General features: G+C 45.5%; 1 protein-coding gene across 3 annotated transcripts in view; it reads right to left on the reverse strand.

The window, feature by feature from the left end:
- The window catches only part of LOC143808883 (uncharacterized), a 145,460-nt gene that overhangs the window by 85,641 nt on the left and 43,527 nt on the right, over positions 1-16,292 (reverse strand). The window contains exon 1 of one of the 3 annotated variants that reach the window (XM_077292053.1): positions 12,610-12,620. The exons of the other annotated variants lie outside the window; for them this stretch is intronic. The gene's annotated coding sequence lies outside the window, so the exon portion shown is untranslated. Of the gene's footprint in view, positions 1-12,609; positions 12,621-16,292 lie in introns of those variants that run through there. 3 annotated transcript variants of the gene reach the window in all.

Below are 16,292 nucleotides of genomic sequence, written 5' to 3' on the forward strand. Positions count from 1 at the left end.
ATGGCCGCCGGTGAGACTGCCCTGTTACCCACGCTGGGTATTCTAAGATTGGCAATCAGAGTAAAAGGATCAGCCCAAAATTAATTTATGATTTAATTGCCTTCAGGGCGCACTAGGTAATTACAAGAAATATACAGTCAAAATATATCAAGAGTTACAGTCAGAGTAAAATATAACAATAATAATACAAGGCTTAAAGGTATAAAGCTGGAGGTCAATTTACCAGGTTGAAGGTCGCTTGTGGAAGCCGGGGAGCTCTACTTTCCACAGGTATAAGACTTAGTTGCCGGGCAGCCCCCAGAAAGCGTGTGCTTGCTCTCCTCTGGCTGGCATATGCCCTCTTGCTTAGTTCATGGTCTTCTTCTGTTGTGTCCCACTCTCCAAATGTCCCAGCTCTTAACCCTGCTGTGTCCCTCCCCCTGTACCTGGGTGGGCTAAGAATCTCCACCCCTCAGCTTCCCTGCAAGATTTATTCCAATATCTAATAAATGGGATAACTGCTCTCAGGGTGATCGGATCAGTACACGGGCGGCACCAGCGTACAAGGTTTGTTCTGCCGGTCGCCCAGGGACCAAACTTGGTCGCTGTGGGAGGCTGATCTCTATATCTCAGGTTTCAGAACTCCCACGGACCCGGGAGTTGTACTGTCAGATGTGCAATTTCTTTAGGGCGAGGGGGATATTTTTATGAGCCTGTACCTCGGACGATGCGTCCATAATTCACGATTCCATGTTGGAGACAGTTCGACTGGAAGGTCATAATAGACGTGTATCCTGTGGCCACTTGACATGCGTGTTTTAATTAAGCCCCCAAGCACCTTCTTGTCCCCTGCTGGTGTGGCTTCCTCATTGAGCTTTGAAGTACCTTCTGCCTGCTACACTGAGCTTAACTCCATTACCATGCTAAAAGGAACTTTATTCATGAGAAAAGGTGGGGGCCAGGAGCGCTTATCTCTGCAGACCTGTGACCAGAAGACAAAATGGAGTCACACCAATCTCTGTTAATATGCCCGTCCAAGATGGCGGCCTCATCACGAAATTAGGGGGTTGGCTTATACTCGAATATATATATATATATATATATATATATTATAATATACACACATATACCCCAAAAAAAAGTCCTTTACGTGAAATAAAGGCACATACGCCTTTAATATTCTTAATTAAACCATACTTACGACCTCCCCTATTTCCTGCAAAGCACCCAATCTCCTGTAATAAAAGTAAAATAACAAACCAACAATATACCATACCTGTCCATCATTGTGTCCCACGCCGTATATATACAGTTTTCGACCTGGACGGTGCCAAGATGCGACCGTCCAGGCTGAAAACCACTGGTTTGAACACAGTCCCAATATTGTTTAATAAAGTAAAAAAATACCTCCACATTTACGTCATATCAAAACACATCCCCACATAAATAAATATTGGGGAAAAGAGGATCCATTGCACAGAAATGAAATTTAAAATTGAATAGTTCTATTAAATCAATTTTTCTAAAATAATCCTTAAAAATTCAAGCAGATGGAACAAAAAGAGTGGCTTGCTAGCAAGAGTTAATACAATACATACTCCTGCATGGAGCCTCCATAATTATCAAAGTTGTACTTATACGGATTCAACCCACCCTAAAGCACCATGCTATGAGGTAATGTTACCCAGTACATATAGTGTTTTAAAGCCTAATGTAAAATGCAAGTGCTTAATTCAAAGGCTATATACAATTCTGAGATGCTTACGAATATAAAGTGCAAAGTTAGGAGAGTTGAGCCACATAAAGCAAAGTACTTACAAAGTGCCCAGTGCCTTTCAATATAGGTGTAGCAAGCCACCGAAATTCTCACGGTGATGTGCTGTGAAGACACGGAGCTTGAACTGCGGTGCCCTCATCACTGGTATTTTCCCACGGACCAGAGGTCACCGCAGTTCAGGCTGTGGAGGAGCGCAGATTCAGTGACATCACCACTAGTCACTGACGCTGTGCTCACAGCAGCTCATTCACCAGTGGTTCTCAGCCTGGACGGTCGCATCTTGGCACCATCGAGGTTGAAAACTGTATATCCCTCAGACATTATTACGGCGTGGGACAGAACAACAGACAGGTATGGTATATTGTTGGTTATTTTACTTTTATTACAGGAGATCGAGGGCTTCACAGGAAATAGGTGAGGTTGTAAGTATGGTTTAATTAAGAATATTAAATGATTGTCTATTTCAATTAAAGGACTTTTTTCTGGGTGTGGGTTAGTAATGGGGGGCGTCTTATTGACGCATCTCCATTACTAACCTCGGGGCCTGATGTCACCTGACTGTGGTATCAACCCCACAACTATTACCCCACTTGCCACCGCTACAGGGCAACTGAAAAGATGCTGGAAGAGTGCCTGACGCCATCTGTCAAGCATGGTGGAGGTAATGTGATGATCTGGGGCTGCTTTGGTGCTGGTAAAGTGGGAGATTTGTACAAGGTAAAAGAGATTTTGAATAAGGAAGGCTATCACTCCATTTTCTAACGCCATGCCATTCCCTGTGGACAGCGCTTGATTTGAAGTAATTTCATCCTACAACAGGAGAATGACCCAAAGCACACCTCCAAATTATACAGGAACTATTTAGGGAAGAAGCAGCAGCTGGTATTCTATGTGTAATGGAGCGGCCAGCGCAGTCACTAGATCTCAAACCCATTGAGCTGTTGTGGGAGCAGCTTGACCGTACGGTACAAGCAAAAAGTGCCCATCAGCCAAACCAACTTGTGAAGGGACTTCTGGAAGCATGGGAGGAAATTTCTCCAGATTACCTCAGCAAATTAACTGCTAGAACGCCAAAGGTCTGCAATGCTGGAATTGCTGCAAAGGAGCATTCTACGACAAAAGCAAGGTTTGAAGGAGAAAATTATTATTTAAAAAAAATATATAACTTTTTTTCAAACCTTGTCAATGTCCGGAATAGATTTTCAATTCATTTGGCAACTCATTGGATTAATAAAAGTATGCGTTTTCATGGAAAACACAAAATTTTCTGGGTGACCCTAAACTTTTGAATGGTAGCGTGTGTGCGTTTGTGTGTGTGTGTGTGTGTGCGTGCATTTTGACGAATATTTCCTTTGAAAACGATGTATAAATGACAGAACTGCGGTATGTAAAAGCTCATGTTAAAATCGCATTGCAATCGGATGTAAATCGGATGCTAGGTGTGAAAATCATATTGTACTCGCATAACACTCGTCCACTTTTTCATTCCTTATATCGGAACTTTTTTTTCTCACATATGGGTATGAGCCCTAACAGGAACTCCAGAGCGAGAGGGGATCCAAAAACGTCATTCCTGACACCTCAGCCTGGAGAGTGGAGCTTCAAAAGGTTGGGCAGACGGTGGGATTGAAGAAAACAAGCTGGGTAATATGCAATGTACTTGCCTCCTTATTAGCCCTCGCTCCAGTTACAGACTTGAACCCAGGACCAGGCATATAAAAATATAGCTTAACAATGGAAAGATGTCCACATGTGGGGGTCAGCCGAGCTGAGTGTGATCCATAAACCTTCCCTAACCTCAAGGAAACAGAAGAACCTTAGATGGAGAAGTTTAGGCATTTCTGTTCATTCTTTTTACTTTATAACGGTTTTGATTATTTGCGTGTAGCCTTATTTTACCTTTTTATACCTTTTCTTATATGCTCTGTACTAATTATAATAAAGCTTAAACCTTTAAGTTTGGATAAGTTTGGTCCTTCTCTGCTCTAAGAATCCATAGCCTTTCGGAGAGAGTGAGGCCTATTGGACAGCAGTGTGTATTTTATGGACTCATCAACCCGTTTAATGAGTGGCGGCAGCGTGTTGAGCATCTGAGACGTGTAGACTGTTTTGGGGGGAATTGATGAGGACTGTAGTGCTAAGATGTTAATGGCCATCAGGAATCCAAGATATTAGTAACCGTTCAGCTTATATTAGCCTTGTACTTTCTGTAATTTTCCAAACACCTGGACCATATAGCTCCTTTATCAATCTTTAGTGGGAAAGTGTATGTTTATAGTATCATCCAGTTACTGCATAGTTTCGTTATCCATGTTTAGTGAGAAATGTGTTTTATAGTAGGATAAGACATTTGGTACCAGGAGAGCCTTTGGCATATTTTATCCAGTGATTTATTTGTCCGATGTTGATTGATGTCTAAAGAGTTGGCCAACTCCTCCAGATACTTAATCGGACAAATAGAACTTGGTAGGGCTTGTGTAATACTTGGTTACGCAAGTGTTTGCTTCTAAACAAGATATAAGTTGAGGAAGACTTCATCTAAGACAGAAGCCCTGTTTATCTTTGCACTAAAAGGGATTGACTAACGAACTGGCCTCCCCTGCATGCATTGCAGCTGTCGAACATGCAGTCTCAGCAACTTGAGCATTGTATTCGATCACGCCGAAGATACTCTATTAGGACAAGAGCGTGCTAGAATAACACCTTATCCACACTCTCTCATCACTAGTCACCAGGTCTGCTGGAAAGGGATAGAACACCTCCGTAATACCTCTGATTTCCTTACGGTTAGAAAGTGATCATAACTATCATAGAAAATATTAAAAATCCTTGAGGTCCCTCATATTCCCCCTTCCTTTTTTCCTTTCATCATCAACCATTTGTCCTGAGGAGCTGGGAGCTAGCAATCAAACCTGTCTTTATGAAAAATGGCAGTGACACAGCTATGTGAAGCAGATTAATTAAAATGTGAGGACTCCTCTTTAAGATGACTGCAGAGGATGTCTATTGTAGAGAGAGAGACAGGAAAAGCCTTATTAGGGTCTGAAGTGGATCAGAGAAGATATGACCCCTTTACAAATAGCCACAATGACAGTACAATGAAAGAGCAGACAGTAAGGCTCCAGGAGAAAATATGGAATATTGGATTTTCTACACATTCAATATTAATGAGACGTACATTGTTGGCACCGGGATAACTAGGCCAAAAATACACGTTTTCTCATCATGATAACACCCACAAAAAAGCGCCAAATCCATAGGACCCATATAACCACAAGTAGCTAGGCCATGTTTGGTTTCTAAGTGTAGCTAAAATCCCGATAGAAAAGATGACATCAGTCTCAACCTTCGGTGATCGCTTTATGAAGAGTTTTTACATAAATTGGGATTTCCTAAAATTATGAAGGACTGAGTACAGCGCACATCAGGGACAATCATCAGTGTTCATACAGAGAGCTACATGTCATGTATGTAGGAACCCCGTTACTGACGGCCAAATCGAAGCGCTGTCCTTCGGCTAAACTGCATCGTCTCTGCGATCGGTATAGCAAGTTCTTCTGTTAATCCCTTTTATTTTATGGAACGGTTTATGCTGTATTGTTTTGCCCCCCTTGTAAAATCTTTTGTATAGTTTTCATAAACACTGCCTCCTGTTGGATTAAATATAAAATAGCTCTGTTCTGTAAACTACACCTCGAAGTGATAGCTACCGTTTAAACGGTGTTCATTCAACTGAAACAGAGTGGTGGTGGCAGCGAGTTGTCTGGGGTTATCAGAGTTTGCTGTGATCATACCAGAGTGTGTACACATATTCCATGAAGTATCATGTCTCCTTGCAGAGAGTGACATGTTAATCATGTCGAGATGAGGAGACTTAAAGCCGCAATGCTCCTCTGGGAAATACGCAAATTGCCAAACCAGATCTCCACTTTGCACTGACGAGGGGCAGTACCCCGAAACACAGTGCCTGCAAATAGAGGATTCTGGTTTGGCTTTTATCCTAAGTCACGTGACAAGGCTCGTTAAAGGGTCGACATTAATGGATAGGATTGCTACTTCCAATAGGTGGCACTAGAATTCTAGTCCTCTTCCTCTCTGAAGAGAGAATTTCACATATTCCATGTGTTGGAATCTGGAGGTGTATCTGCCGTAAGTTCACCATTCATTTTCTGATAGCCGGCCTAGTGGTGTGAACAGGCTGTGGCCTGATCATTGGGCAATTGTGTAATTGTCCGGATGATACGGGGCAGCAGAGAGCAGGTCGCTCCAAAGATCACAGCGGGTGGTACTGGTGACCTTCCCAGCCTGTGATATCAGGGATTTGTGGGGGTAAGAAAGTCATGACAAATAGTTGGATCCCTGACAAATCGGCGGCAAGCGGTGGGATTTTACAGATCAGTGATCTGGTTTGAGAAATCATTCCCGTCACTGAAAACTTGCACGGTTCTTGCGAGAATCCTGTGCAAGGTTTTAAGGAACCAGACTCAGTATTTTAATATTTTTTATTTGTGACATTACTGTACGTGTAGCTGTTATACCCTCCCCTTCTGTTGTTTTTCCATCCTATCTTTTATTTGGAAATGATGGCTACGATGGGAGATCCCAGGTATAACCAGCAGACCAAGGGTGTTCTTATTGCCCTCTCTACGCTGATATAGATTGACTCCATGGGCAAAACCAAGCGCCAAATGATTGCATAACTGTTGCAACTTGCTGCAGAGCCAGTCCGTCACCAGAGCCCTGATGATGTGGAAGCCAGCCCAGGTGCAGATGGCGCTGCTGCAGAGGTCCAACCGGTGAATGGCAGCCATACTCGCAACCAGAGTAGAGTGGATCCCCTCCTGCAGATGGCCTTGGAGCAACGCCACAGACGATCGTGTGGGACGTCTGAAGCAGATTCTGCAATTCCAAGAGTGACAGGCTGAGAGAGCTGAGCAAGAGTGGCAAGCGATCATCTGTACCAGCTGGAGTTAGCCTGAATCCAGGGGCAGACATCTTCCCCATACAGCAGTGAGTCCAGCAAAGCCAATTGCTTTAAACCCTGTCCCGAGCATTATCCTGTGATGGACAAGGACAGGAACTTGGACATATTTCTGTGGGGTTTTTAAAAAGCCTGCAGACAGTACCAGCTGCCCGAGGACCAATGGGCCCGATAGTTAACTCCAGGGCTCAGAGGAAAAGATCTGGAGGTGTTTGATTCTCTCCCTCGAGACCAAGATGGAGACTATGAGGCCATCAAGAAGGCCCTGATAAAGTACCGGCTGATTCCTGAGGTTTACCGGAAAAAGTTCCGAGCCCCCAGCGTGGACCCCATGACAGCTACAGTGAAGTGGTGGATAAGCTCAGAACCACCATTGAGCAGTGGGTTAAAGGACTGTCAATCACCACCTTTGAGGAACTGAAGGATTTGATGGTGAAAGACCCATGGAGGTGCGACAGTTTGTGCTAGACCGGGAGCCAAAGGAAGTCATCAAGGCTGCACAGATCGCCGATGCGTATGAAGCCAATCATACACGGAGGTGCGGAAGTCAGCAGTCACCACCCTCAGGGGATCTGGCCCCATCTTCCAGCACCCGGCCTGCATAGGACTCCCAGCACTCCTATACCTGTGACCTAACTGGCCACATCAGCCTCACCTGCCCAGAGAGGCAGTAGATGAACCCCACACCTGAGGCCCCAGTGCAGCCATTCTTTTTGTGGGTGGGCCGGTTGGGAAAGCCCGCGAGAATTTGCAACCAGTTACTGTGGGCAACACCATTACTGTTGGGCTTAAGGACATTGGCGCAGAACGAACTCTTGTGCACCCCGAGTTTGTGTTAGAGGAGGAACTCATTCCTGGGAAGACCCTGTCACCGGTTTTGGTGGTGTTCGTCTTCTCTTACCGATGGCCAAGGTGTTTCTGGATTGGGGTGCGGGGAGGGGGATAAGGGAAGTGGGGGTGTCGGAGAATCTCCCCCCAAATGTTTTATTGGGAACTCATCTGGGACGGTTGGTTGCCCGATACATCCCTGATTAAACACCTTCTCCACCGTATTCACAGTGGAAAATGAAATGCTAGGTGAAATGCCGAGAGACAAAGAAAGCCCTATATTAAGGGTCACCAATCTAACCCAAATAGAGGTGTGAAACCGGCTTCATAAGTAAGAGTAAAATAGATAAATCTTCGGGTCCGGATGGCATACACCCAGGAGTACTAAGAGAACTAAGTAATGTAATAGACAAGCCATTATTTCTTATATTTAGGGACTCTATAGCGACGGGGTCTGTTCCACAGGACTGGCGCATAGCAAATGTGGTACCAATATTCACAAAGGGCCCTAAAAGTGAACCTAGAAATGATAGGCCAGTAAGTCTAACCTCTATTGTTGGTAAAATATTTGAAGGGTTTCTGAGGGATGTTATTCTGGATTATCTCAATAAGAATAACTGTGTAACTCCATATCAGCATGGGTTTATGAGGAATCGCTCCTGTCAAACCAATCTAATCAGCTTTTATGAAGAGGTAAGCTATAGACTGGACCAAGGTGAGTCATTGGACGTAGTATATCTTGATACCGTGCCACACAAGAGGTTGGTGCACAAAAGGAGAATGCTGGGTCTGGCGGAAATGTGTGTAAATGGGTAAGTAACTGGCTTAGTGATAGAAAGCAGAGGGTGGTTATAAATGGTATAGTCTCTAACTGGGTCGCTGTGACCAGTGGGGTACCGCAGGGGTCGGTGTTGGGACCTATTCTCTTCAACATATTCATTAATGATCTGGTAGAAGGTTTACACAGTAAAATATTGATATTTGCAGATGATACAAAACTATGTAAAGCAGTTAATACAAGAGAAGATAGTATTCTGCTACAGATGGATCTGGATAAGTTGGAAACTTGGGCCGAGAGGTGGCAGATGAGGTTTAACAATGATAAATGTAAGGTTATACACATGGGAAGAAGGAATCAATATCACCATTACACACTGAACGGGAAACCACTGGGTAAATCTGACAGGGAGAAGGACTTGGGGATCCTAGTTAATGATAAACTTACCTGGAGCAGCCAGTGCCAGGCAGCAGCTGCCAAGGCAAACAGGATCATGGGGTGCATTAAAAGAGGTCAGGATACAAATACCCGATACATCCCTGACAACCCTCCCAGATCTGATCTGTCATGTCATGTAAGTGTTCATCCTCTGTATCTAGCCATCGCCCTATATCACTTCTCCCCTATGCCTCAAAACTACTGGAACAACACGTCCATCTTGAACTGTCCTCCCATCTATCTTCCTGCTCCCTTTTCGACCGCTTACAATCAGGCTTCCGGTCACACCACTCCACTGAAACTGCCCTAACTAAGGTCACCAATGACCTATTAACCGCCAAGAGCGACACTACTCCTCCTCCTGGACCTGTCCTCTGCCTTTGACACAGTGTACCATTCCCTATTACTACAGACCCTCTCATCCCTTGGCATCACAGACTTGGCCCTATCCTGGATCTCGTCATACCTAACTAACCGAAAATTTAGCGTCTCCCATTCACACACCACCTCCTCACCTCGCCCCCTATCTGTCGGAGTCCCGCAAGGTTCAGTTCTAGGGCCCCTGCTCTTCTCCATTTACACTTTTGGCCTGGGACAGCTCATAGAATCTCATGGTTTTAAATATCATCTCAATGCTGATGCTGATGACACACAGATCTACATCTCTGGACCAGATATCACCTCCCTACTAACCAGAATCCCTCAATGTCTGTCCACTATTTCATCATTTTTCTCCGCTAGATTTCTAAAACTTAACATGGATAAAAGAGAATTCATTGTCTTTCCCCCATCTCTCGCGACCCCTCCAACGAACCTATCCATTACAGTAAACAGCTACCCACTCTCCCCAGTCCCACAAGCTCGCTGTCTCGGGGTAATCCTTGACACTGATCTCTCCTTCAAACCGCATACCCAAGCCCTTTCCACTTCCTGCCACCTTCAACTCAAAAATATTTCACGGATCTGTACATTCCTAAACCAAGAATCTGCAAAAACCCTAGTCCATGCCCTCATCATCTCCCGCCTCGACTACTGTAACCTCTCGCACCCCTCCAATCTAAACTCAGCTGTCCGACTTATCCACCTGTTCCCCCGCTATTCCCCGGCCTCTCCCCTCTGTCAATCTCTTCACTGGCTCCTGTAGCATAGTGCATACTACGTGTCTTGAGGGACACTCGCTTGGCACGGGATTAAAGCACTCGGGCACGGTTTTCTATCAAAACACAGTCCATATGGTTTATTTCACACAATGTAAACCACATCCACAGGAACTTGGTAACAGTTTGAACACAGTCTGCATATATTAATCTTTACCACAGTTCGTCTCTGACCCCAATCAGCATTATACACGGTTTTCAGACCGTTACCCGTTGGCAACCTTTACGGGTTCCTGGACACCCCTTGGCCTCCGAGGTGCCCATACACAAAGTCTCTCACTCTGACCCCAGTCAGTATCACACGGTTCCTTCCCGTTACCTGTTGGTGCCGCACAGGTTTCCCGGATCCCTCCTCTCCACAGAGGTATCCATCAGACGTTTCTCACTCTCACACTGACTTCAGGTCAGTCCCAGATCCTCAACACAGACCGTCCAGGTCTACGGTCTCCAGGTGCTTCCAGGACGACTCCACTCGCCGGAGCCTCCAACACCAACCGTCCGTGCTATGTCCAGCACGCAGGCTCTACAGCCTGGAATGGGCACTGTGTGCTTCCAGGACGTCTGTCCCCACCTGGAACTGTCCAGCACACAGGCCACTCTGCAGTGTCCTGTCAGGACACACGGGAGTGTGTCCACCCTGACAGACACTCACTCACTAACACTCACATTCTTCCATGTGCTCCACACACCTCCTTTACATAGGTGTAACCACACCCAGGTACCTGTCACATGGCTAGTCAGGTGAGCGTGACATCACCACAGGTCCTTGCACACCATATATATGCCTCAATGCATATCTCAAGGAGCACACACAGCGCCCCCTAGCTGCCACAGTGGTCGCTATACTACACTCCCCATTACCCAGAGACTCCAGTACAAAAGCCCAACCATGACATACAAAGCCATCCACAACCTGTCTCCTCCATACATCTGTGACCTCGTCTCCCGGTACTTTCCTGCACGCAACCTCCGATCCTCACAAGATCTCCTTCTCTACTCCCCTCTTATCTCCTTTTCCCACAATGGCATACAAGATTTCTCTCGCGCATCCCCCTACTCTGGAACTCTCTACCCCAACATATCAGACTCTCACCTACCATCAAAACCTTCAAAAAGAACCTGAAGACCCACCTCTTCCGACAAGCCTACAACCTGCAGTAATCACCAATCGACCAAACCACTGCACAACCAGCTCTATCCTCGCCTACTGTATCCTCACCCATCCCTTGTAGATTGTGAGCCCTCGCGGGCAGGGTCCTCTCTCCTCCTGTACCAGTTATGACTTGTATTGTTTAAGATTATTGTACTTGTTTTTATCATGTACATCCCTCACATTTAAAGCGCCATGGAATAAATAGCGCTATAATAATAAATAATAATAATAATAATAATGTGAATGTGATGCATAATAAAAATGTGTGTTTTAGTAAAGGAGATTTCGGCCACGTCATGCTGCGGGGTGATGGCCGGTGGTAGCTGCCCCATGATTGGCACAGCTCCTGAGGTAATGAGAAAGGATGGGGAGAAGCACGGGGATCACAAGGAAGGTGGTCCTGTGCAGCTGATCAATGGGATGATGGACCGTAACGTGGCCAGTGCTAAAAAGGAGGCCAGAGAAGGTGTTACCCCCAGCCTGTCCAGGGTGTGGGAAGGTATACTCTACAGCCAGCCAAACCTTCACATATATTGCCATATTCTGAGAGCTATTTTTTGGAGGCAGAATGAACAAAAAACAGCAATATTTTTTTCTTTTTATGCCGTTCCGCGTGTGGTAAAAGTGATAAGGCCGCTGAATTTTTCGGGTCAGTACCATTACGGTGACACCACAGTTGTCGTTTTCGGTTTTGCTACTTTAGCACAAAAAAAACCTATTTTATAGAAGAAAATAGTTTTTGCATTCACTTTATTCTGAGAGCTATAACTTTTTAATTATTCCACTGACAGAGCTTGTTTTTTGCAGGACAAGATAGTGATTTCAGCCATACCATCTATATTTAAATTTGTCTTTTTGTTCCCGCTTTTACCACATTTTTTTCTGACAGTTTGGGGAAAAATGCATAGGTTTGGTTTACGGTGTTCACTGAAGGGGTTAACTAGTGGGACAGTTTTATAGAGTGGCTACACAGGCTTCTCCCTAAAATAGAATATCATCAAAAAGTGAATTTCAGTTCTTCAATATAAAACTTGAAACTCATATTATATAGAGTCATTACACACAGAGTGATCTATTTCACGTGTTTATTTATGTTAATGTTGATGATTATGGCTTGCAGCCAATGAAAACCCAAAAGTCATTATCTCAGTAAATTAGAATATAACACCAGCTTGAAAAATGATTGTAAAATCTCAAATGTTGGCCTACTGAAATGCATGTTCAGCAAATGCACTCAGTACTTGGTTGGGGCTCCTTTGGCATCAATTCAAACCAGGGATTGAACCCTGAAGAGGACAATTTGGATATTCCAAGTGCCTTCTGGGAAAAGCAAAGAGTCTCCCTCAGCAAGAAGATTGCTGGGTACAGCTGGGACCAGCTGCTTGGAAAGCAAGCCAAATATTTGCCTCTAGGACATTATTGCAAGAAAGCTTAGCTTATTGAGTAGATTACACAAGAATGAAGACACACAGCAAGTCAGCAGGATCTAGTAGCAACACGGCAGATGTGAAAACCTACATGGTGAGCTGCAATATGTGCTACATGTTCACAGATCAACCAGAAGAAGAATCCAACTTCGCCAACCAGAAGTGTAGACTACTGGCCCTTTTAGAAGAAAAGGTGCGGGGTCTGAAAGAAAAAATTGCAACTGTGAAAGTCAAAGAAAATGAAGACTTCCTAGACAGAACAGAAGCATCTTTGCTGGTCACAGAAGGTGAAGAAAGTGTCAGAGAACCCCAAAAGCAGACAAGTGGAAGCATGTGACCAAAAGAAGCAAGAAGACCATGGAGACATCACCAACCACACAACTGAGAAACCGATACCAAGGCCCTGTGTAGGACGGAGATGGCACACCTAAGGATGAGGCACAACCAGCAAGCAAAGAAGAAAAGGGCACACAGCAACACCCAGAAGTGACAACAAACAGTACAGCCAAGAAGCGAAGAAGAGTGGTAGTGGTGGGAGACTCACTACTGAGAGGCACAGAAGCAGCCATCTGCAGACCGGACATAACCGCAAGAGAAGTATGCTGCCTCCCAGGTGCGAAGATCAAGGATATGACTGATAGGATACCAAAGCTTATCAGTTCCAAGGACGTCCACTCATTTCTTCTGATACATGTTGGCACCAATGACACGGCAAGGAAGGACCTACCAACAATCTGCAAGGACTTTGAAGACTTGGGGAAGTAAGTAATGGAACTGGATGCACAGGTAGTTTTTTCTTCTATCCTTCCAGTAGAGGCGCAAGGCACCAGGAGATGGAACAGGATCCATGATGCAAACAACTGGCTAAGACGATGGTGCAGTCAACAAGGACTTGGATTCCTGGACCACGGTGTGAACTACCTGTACGACGGACTCCTCGCCAGAGACTGACTACACCTCAACAAACCTGAGAAACACACATTCGCCAGTATTAGGAGGGCGTTAAACTAGAAGAAGAAAGGACGGGAAGAAAAACAGACTTCAACATGAAGCCGGAAGATATAATGATGAAGGATATGAGGTGCGGCAAAGAATACCCAAGGCAACATACTCGGAAGGGAGGTAAGAACATTTCTAAAATAATGCACAGGGAGGAGATTGGAACAAAACAAAATCCTCTAAAATGCATGCTCGCAAACGCCAGAAGCCTGTCACGAATCCTCACCTCTGCCACCAATATGTCACGATTCACACCGTGACCGTCACCCCTACGTCACTGATCGGGGTGACTTTAGGCCAACAGACGGCTATCACATGTGCAGGGGGCTTATCTTAGTTATCCCTCCACTGCTACAATGTGATGAAAAAAAAAAAACACACACAAGGTGTCACGATATGGTAGGAAATATCATATAAGTTTAGTTTCTCTTGTCAGCCCAGGATGTGGGCTAAGAAACCCCCCTTCTCTCTGGTTCTCTTTCCTTCCCTGTGTTTCTAACTGTGTAGAAGAGCTTGCCTTGTGGGGGAGTTTTATTGACGAAAGGTATTTACGACCAGTATTTCTTGTGGGGGGAAAGTGCCCAGCTTTAACTAGATTAGAACCTTCCAGAAAATGAAAGTCTTTTGTTCTGTTTTTGGAAGATATTATGCAAACCGGTTAAGTTACGAACACCAAAATATATCGTCATAATCACACTCGGAGGATCTACGCATCACTCTAATCACAGGCTTGTAGCTCCATCTGGTACAGAGGTAGGGATTTCTCTGTCAGTGTGCGTGACAAATAGGACATATTTGATCTCATCGGAATGCCCACGATACTATGAGATGAACGATGGGTAGGGTGCGATTATTTTATGTTCTGTAGCAAAGTTACGGGCATCAGATATATTTAATGCCCAGTGAGCAATACTGAAGAAGTAGGAGGGGTTGGAAAAACCAGCCCTTTCTGTGAGGTCACAGGCTGTAGGTTATAAAGTTGCTGGCAGGTTTCCAGGGGGAGAGTTGTGAGTTTTTACCTGAAGCGACCAGACTGCGAGTGCCAATGCACTGGGATAGATGGAAAGCTCCTAGCCTGTTGCCTGCAATGCAATGATCTGAGAATATGTGAGTGTTATCTTTTCTTCATTTAATCCTTTTATTTTCATAATTACCTTGTACATATTTGCAATTGTCTCATTTGTAACATCTTTGTGAAATATTTTATAAACACTGCCTAAAAATCATTTATGGGGTATAATATTTATTACTAGTTCGTTCTCCATGCTCTAAAAACGTACCCTGTCTTTGAAGGGAATTTACGCTACTGTTTTGGGTTAGCAGCCGAACCCGTTTAATCGGCGCTGGTGGCAGCTTACCGTGTGCCGGCTGTTGGGGGGTCACTGTAGCGACTGCGGCTTGATAATTATTGTTCCTGCCTGAGTGGGAGTAATTATCGCGTTGCTGTAGTGCGCCCAATAGCCAGTACATAGCAGGCAGCCTTTCTGGCGACTAATTACCCCAGGTGCAGTACCGAATCTGACCTGAGAGTAAGGGGGGCGCCAGAGAGCTGCAAGGTTTAAGTGGAACTGTAAGCGGGATAGACACAAATCCCTGCAGTTCATGGTATACTGAAGAGCAGTGGGATACCTAAAATAAGCCCCTGCTGTAAACTAAGAGGTCAATAGCCTCGTGTGTGTTTTTTTTCATCACATTGTGGCAGTGGAGGAAAACTAGGATAAGCCCCCTGCACATGTGATAGCCGTCTGCTGGTCTAAGGTCACCCCAATCCGTGACATATTGTAGGCAGCGGCTAAGGGATCTTGACAGTCACGGTGTGAATCGTGACATATTGGTGGCAAGGCGGTGGGATATTAGAGCATTAGTGATTTGGTTTGAGCAATCATTCCTCTCACTAAAAACTTGCAGAAAGTTCTTGCGAGAACTCTGCGCAAATAAGTTTGGAGAACGAACTCAGTGTTTATTAGTCTTGAGACAATTGTGTACTGGTAATTATCCCTTCCCTTTCTCTTCGTTTTTCTATTCTATCTTTTATTTGGCAACCATGGCTGCGAAAGGAGAAGCCTGGTACACCCAGCAGAAGAAAGACACTCTTGCTGGGATATGCATGTACCATGGCCTGAACCCCCAGAACAAGACCAAGACTCAAATGGTCGCTGAACTGGTGCAATGGGAAGCCGCTCTAGACCACTCACAGAGCCCAGAGGCCGCAGATGCCAGCACCAGCGAACATGGTGCTGCAGCAGAGGTCCAACCACTGAATGCCCGCCCCGTTAGCAATCCGGGCGAATTGGACCCCCACCTGCAGGCGGCCTTGAAAGAATTCCCCACTGACGACCATGAGGGACGTCGGCAGCTGATTCAGCAATACCGGCAGGAGGCCGAGGCCCGAGCCGAGCGAGAGGCCCAGCGAGCCGAGCGAGAGGCCCAGGCCCAGCGAGCCGAGCGCCAAGCCCAGCGAGAACATGCACTGGCGATGCTCCGGCAGGGGGGGACGCCTTCCACCGCCCAGAGCCGTGAGTCCAGCAGCGCTCAGATACCAAAGCCCCGGCCCGACCACTTTCCTGTTATGGAAAAGGATGGGGACTTGGACACTTTTCTGCGGGCCTTTGAGAAAGCCTGCAGACAGTACCAGCTGCCTACACAAGAATGGGCACGGTACCTGACACCAGGGCTGAGAGGAAAAGCTCTGGAGGCGTTTGCTGCCCTCCCTCAAGAACAAGATGGTGACTATGAGGCCATCAAGCAGGCTCTGATAGCCAAGTACCAGCTTAC

Source organism: Ranitomeya variabilis, chromosome 2 (genome assembly GCF_051348905.1).
Source record: "Ranitomeya variabilis isolate aRanVar5 chromosome 2, aRanVar5.hap1, whole genome shotgun sequence".
NCBI classification, from domain to species: Eukaryota; Metazoa; Chordata; class Amphibia; order Anura; family Dendrobatidae; genus Ranitomeya; species Ranitomeya variabilis.